The sequence below is a fragment of the Arachis ipaensis genome, chromosome B09 (assembly GCF_000816755.2).
Source record: "Arachis ipaensis cultivar K30076 chromosome B09, Araip1.1, whole genome shotgun sequence".
In the NCBI taxonomy this organism is placed as follows: Eukaryota; Viridiplantae; Streptophyta; class Magnoliopsida; order Fabales; family Fabaceae; genus Arachis; species Arachis ipaensis.
The window spans coordinates 106,703,477-106,710,132 of NC_029793.2; positions in this window are offsets into that span (position 1 = coordinate 106,703,477).

Below are 6,656 nucleotides of genomic sequence, written 5' to 3' on the forward strand. Positions count from 1 at the left end.
ACTGACTGCTTAACCCTCTTCTTCAGTACTCTTTGGGGGTATTTATACTACTCCTAGTAAAATAAAAGAATTACAAAAGTGAAAAAGGAAAATTACATTTTGGAGGGAAAATAAAACACTCAATAAGCATGACTTCTCAGCTGGCGTGTGGCTGGCGTGCCTCTGGCGAGTCACGTGCTCTTCATTTCCAGCTTGGCGTGCCACGCCTAATCCTTCAAGTGGCATGCTCATCCCTCTTTCAACCTTGGCGTGCCACGCCTTCGAGCTCAAGTGGCACGCCATAGTGGATTTCTTGTGTTGGCGTGCCACACCTTCGAACTCAAGTGGCACGCCCCTTGCCTTTCTCACTTCTCTTTGCCTCTGAAAACTTGTACTGGCATGCCACGCCCAAGGTCTGGCGTGCCACGCCCTTGCTTTATGCTTGGCTAGGCTTCTCTGGAAAGTTAAACTAGCGTGGCACGCCCAGGGTTTGGCGTGCCACGCCCCTCTTGTGAGTGAGTGGTTGCTCTGTTTGGCGTGCCACGCCACAAACTCAAGTGGCACGCCCCAATGCTTCTCTTCTGAATGACACTGGCGTGCCACGCCTGGCTACTCAAGTGGCACGCCTAAGTGAAGAATGGTGAATGGCGTGCCACGCCTTCGATACCAAGTGGCACGCCCCATGTAATTGGCCTCCTTCATCCTCTCTGGAAACTTATACCAGCGTGCCACGCCTAAAGGCTGGCGTGCCACGCCCATGATCTTGTCTTGGTTCCAGTAGTTGGTGTGCCACGCCTCAGCCTTCAAGTGGCACGCCATAGTGAAATGCTAAGGTTGGCATGCCACGCCTTCGATATTAAGTGGCACGCCCAATCCTTGCTTTTGGTCCTTTGTGCATTGGCGTGCCACGCCTGGTTGCTCAAGTGGCATGCCCAGTCTTCAATTGCCTTCAGCCCCTTCTCTGGATTGTTGTACCAGCGTGCCACGCCATGCTGCTCAAGTGGCACGCCCATGGGTTTGTTAACTCCTTAAGCTTAGCGTGCCATGCCTGGGTTCTCAAGTGGCACGCCCAAGTGACTTCTTGGGGCTGGCCTGCCACGCATTCGACACCAAGTGGCACGCCATAGTGAAGGTTCTTCTTGGAATGGTGAGTTGGCGTGCCACGCCCCTTTTGTGTCCTCCATTGTAGCTCTCTGGAATTTTGTATCAGCGTGCCACGCCCACATGCACGCTTTGAATCTCTTCTCTAGACTTTAGCACTGGCGTGCCACGCCCAGCTCCTGGCGTGCCATGCCAGTGCGTTTTTGTGGCGTTTGCTTCAAGTGTCACGCCAGTTTCACACGCTCAGCTTCTTGTTTGTCTTCTACCCCATTTTTGATGCTTTTCTCACCTGAAATTCAGCACAACTCATCTCAAAGTAGTGTACCATAATATTCATCAAATAATGCATGAATTGTACTGATCAAATGAGATTTATGCTCTTTTATGGTCTTCTTTATGCAAGAAAGAAGGGTAGATGATGCAAGTCATCACAACACCAAACTTAAGTTTTGCTTGTCCCAAGCAAATCAATGTGAGTAAACCTTTATAACTTGAGGCCTTGGCTTTGAGTGATTGCAATACAACTAAGAGTAAGGCTAAGTGTTCAACACATGCATGAATGTTTTAATGTCATGAAAGACTCTTGGATCCTTGAGGGTTCTTTCATGTATAGGCTTTAGGGGTCCTTTCTATTGATTGTCACCTTGAGGTAGTAAGGGTTGTTTTGCTTTCTTGACCACGACTCTAAGTGTTGTCTCAAGACAACCCTTTAATTAAGCTTTCAATTAGCACTCCTAAACTAGTTGGTTTTAGGGTACTAGGTGTTGAGACACCCCTAAGAATTTACTTGCCCAGGTCTCTTCTTGACACATCTTCACCACAAGCATCTACTAAGATATTTTTTTTATTCTTTTTTTGAGCTTTTTAATGTTTGTTTTTCTATCTCAGTAGTTGATGCTCAGAGCCTTGGGTCTTTATTGCCTACTACCTCTTGGTTCTATGGATATTCAAGGAACACCCCTTAACCTTCCCCTAGTTATACCTTCTAGGACTAGTTGTTTTTCCATGACTCATTTTCTTTTTTTGTTCATTCAAGGTCTTACAATTGGTTACTTATATCTTAGTTTGTTTCATAATCCATCTTGGCCTTGGTCTTTCTCATTGTTTTTGCACAACTCACAGTGACTCTTATGGAGACAAACTCTACTTTTATTTTTGTTGGAATGAAGACTTGAAATACATGGTATTTTCTTTCTTGAAAAGAAGAACTCATAAAGACTTCAAAAGGGAATTAAAAACTATGCATAAAACATAAACTATCCTAGCATGATTATTTATTCAAAAAGTAAATAAAGCAAAAACTTAAACAAGAATTCAAAAATTGGAAAGTGTCAACCATGAGACTCAACAACCTTGAGCAGCTTCATCTTTAGTTCATTGGCCCCTTCCCTTTGTCCTTCTTCTTGGAGGGGGAAGAACGACCTTCATCTGGTTTGGAGGAGTCTTCTTGTGCTTTGGCATCCTTGGGTTTCCAAAATCCTAGCCTCCTCATGTAGGATTTCACATTCTCTTTGTGTTGGTATGCTATTTCTTCTTGCCTTGAGCTGAGTTTGTCTAATTTCTGCATATAGGTGGGGTAATTGGGGTTCATGTTAGCTACTATATTGCATAGGTAGCTCAACTTTGTTTGCGCATAGCAATCATATTCCCTTCTGGCTACAGTTCTTGCTTCGTAGAGGTGTCTGAATTCAGCAAGGCTCTCCATTTGTTGTAATTGCCGTCTCAGAATCACTCCTAAGCTGCCTTGCATTTCTCCCCAATTAATTTGATCTTGCTGCTCCTTGAGATTCTCAAAACTCCCTTGGAGTTGTTGAATGTTTTGGTTGACTTGGCTCCATTGTTGTTGTTGAGTTTCCTTGAATTGATTGACATCTTCCCTCAAGTGGTGTAGATCTCCCTTCATTTGGTGTACATCTCCTTGCAGTTGCTCCCAGTTTAATCCCTCTGGAAATTGTTGATATTGATATTGTGGTGGTGGTTGAAGTGCCAGAAATTGAGGTTGCTCTTCTGCCTCCTCTTCTTCTTGTTGTTGTTGTTGTTCATGGGCCTGAGCTCTTTGTTCTCTGGCCCTGTGGAGTGGGTGCACAGCTACCACCTTGGCCATCTTTTTGGCAGGTATGAACTTGTCTTGCTTCACAAGCACTTCATCAATAATCTTTTCAACTCCAGCCTCATCACATAGCCTCTGTATAATGCTGGGGAATGCCAACGCTGTGTTGTCACTAGTGCTCTTCAGCACTTTGTTGATGTTGTTGGCAATCATCTCCCCCACGTTGATGTTCTCTCCTTTCATGATGTTGTAGATGAGTATAGCTCTCTCCTTGGTCACCTCTGAAGTGTTGGATGTGGGGATTAGGGACCTCCTCACAAATTCTAGCCACCCTCTAGCTTGGGGCTCAAATCTCTTCTCCTCAATTGATTAGGTACCCCATCCTTGTCATTGATCCAACGCACATGCATCACACAAATCTTATTTAGGATCTCATCAAACCCAGGGTCTTGCTGCTTCATTCTTTCTTCATAGCTCCGAGTGGAGCTTGTCCTCTTCACCATTAGCATCCTTTCTATGCTAGAGGGACTGTAGTCAATGGACTTCCCCCTTACATAGATAATGTAGCCATAGTGTTGTCCTGGTTGAGGCACTGCGTTGGCATAGAATTCCCTCACCAAGCTCTCTACCACTTTCCTTGGTGAGTTGCATAGAAGTGACCAACCTCTATTGTTGATCTCAATGTTGATTTCAATGTGCTCGTTCCTCCCTAATTGGAACCCAACTTCTAGAATGATCTCCCTCTCACTCACCTATAGAATTAGTTTTGGTTGAATGCGGAGAGGAACTTGTAGTCATTGAAGGAGTTTGAGGACCTAGAGGTTGGTTCCTTGACTTTCCTTTTCTTTGAGGCTGAGCTTTTTGGTGGTGCCATGAATTTGAGAGAGTGTGTTTGAAAGTGAAATGGAGTTACAAGAAAGAACAAGCAAAACAAGGTTTTGCTCCAACACCAAACTTAGGACTTGATTGTCCCAATCAAGAAAAGAAAGAAAGAAAGTATAGAAAGAGATGGTAAAAGATGAACAGAGAAAGGAATGGGAGGGTTGTATGCTCTTTGTGTGTGATTAGGGTTGTTGAAGTGGAATAGGAGATAACAAGCAAAACAAGGTTTTTCTCCAATACCAAACTTAGGACTTGATTGTCCCAATCAAGAAAAAAAAGAAAGAAAGAAAGTAGGGAAGGAGATGGTAAAGGATGAAAAGAGAAAGGAAGGGGTTGTATGCTCTTCGTGTGTGATTGGGGTTGTTGAAGTGGGATAGGAGATGGTGAGGTGAGGCTTTTATAATGGGTGAATGTTATGGTGGGAAGGGTGGGAAATAAAAAAAAGTAAATGTTTTCCCATTTGGGGAGTGGCGCCTAGCGTGGGAAGAGGCGCCAACCCTTTTCTCACAGTGTCTTCTGCGTGTGTTGAGTTCCAAAGTGTAAGTACATTTTGACTTCCTTGCTTTATGAGTTGTTTACCATGTGGGCCCCATCTTCTCTCCTAAATGAAACTGAACCCATTAGTAATGACAAAAGAACCCTTTCACATTCCTTCTCATCAAAAGTGAATTGGATCGCAACTGATGGGTGTCCCTTGGGACACCAAACTTAATTCTTTGGCATTTCAATAAATTGGTTTTATCATTGTGTATTTAATGTGTTCATAGGAGTGGAATAACATCAATCTTTTCATTTTATTTTGATTCCAATTCCTCTGAACTCATTAAACCACATTCATGTTTTTACCCAAAGTATTAAGTGCTTTCAAATTGGGTGACTTGGGCTGCTAGATGATTCTTGGTGGTGGCCACACCAAACTTAATCCTTGGACTTACTCTTCAAATCAAGATATAAATTGTCTATAAGCCTAGATTAAGTGGGTGAGAGGCCACACCAAACTTAGCATTTTAGCTAGTCTTCAGCCCATTCACTCATTATGATCAATGCCTTCATCAAGTTGCAATTCCGGAATAGAAAAAAATGTAAAGAAAATCTAGCTACCAAAGCTAAAATCAACGTTCTAATCTGCAATTGTAAACTACCTAATATAGCAATATAAGATAAAGAAGAGACTGAAAAGTAAACTACCTAATGCAACAAATTTTTAAACTACTTCTAAGAAAAGTAACTAAATCAAAAAGGATAAAGTGTTGGGGTGCCTCCCAACTAGCGCTTCTTTATTATCATTAGCTTGACATTCTTTCATTTTCAGCTGAGCTTGTAGCTCTCTCCCTTCTCCTCTAAGGAGCCTCCCAAGTAGTGTTTGAGTCTATGGCCATTGACAGTAAAAGTTTTCTGAGTCTTGTCCTCCATGAACTCCACATGACCATAGGGAAACACTTTGAGTATGGTGAAAGGTCCTAACCATCTAGACTTCAGTTTTCCAGGGAAAAACTTGAGTTTTGAGTTGTAGAGTAACACTTTCTGTCCTTCAGTGAACTCCCTTCTTGCTATCTTTTGGTCATACCACCTTTTTGTGTTCTCTTTATAGATTTTTGCATTCTCATATGCTTCATTCCTAAACTCCTCCAGCTCATTGAGTTGCATTAATCTCTTTTCTCCAGCAGCTTGCTCATCATAGTTTAACATCTTTAGAGCCCAAAAGGCTCTATGTTCAAGTTCAACTGGCAAGTGACAAGCCTTGCCATATACCAGTTGGTATGGAGACATCCCAATGGGAGTCTTATAGGCTGTCCTGTAGGCCCATAGTGCATCATCCAGCTTCTTAGACCAAACCTTTTCTTGAGCTTCCAACAGTCTTTTCAAGGATTCTTTTTAGCTCTTTGTTGGAAATTTCAGATTGCCCGTTGGTCTATGGGTGGTATGGAATTGCCACTTTGTGCTTCACTCCATATCTGAGAAGGAGTGCCTCGAGTTGTTTGTTGCAGAAGTGTGTCCCTCCATCACTAATGAGAGCTCTGGGGACTCCAAATCTACTGAAAATGTTCCTTCTCAAGAAGCTTATCACAACCTTGTTGTCATTTGTTGCAGTGGCTATGGCTTCTACCCATCTTGAGACATAATCAACAGCCACCAATATGTAGCTATTTGAGTAGGAGGTTGGAAAGGGTCCCATGAAATCAATCCCCCATACATCAAACAGCTCCAACTCTAGTATGAATTACTGTGGCATCTCATTTCTCTTGGTTTGATTACTAGCTCTTTGGCATTCATCACATCTTGACACCATTTTCTTGGCATCCTTAAAAATTGTTGGCCAGTAAAATCCGGATTGAAGCACTTTTTCTGTTGTCGTTTCTCCACTAAAGTGACCTCCATATGCAGATCCATGGCACTGCCATAATACTTCCTGCCCTTCCTCATGGGGTATACACCTTCTTAGGATTCCATCAGCACACTTTTTGAACAAATAAGGATCATCCCAGATGTAGTATTTGGCATCCTTGATTAGCTTCCTCCTCATGTGCCTATTGATGTTAGTTGGTAGCTCCCCAATAGCCTTGAAGTTGGCTATGTCTGCAAACCAAGGGGCTACTCGAATCATCATCAATTGTTCATCAGGAAAGCTTTCATTGACTGCTAC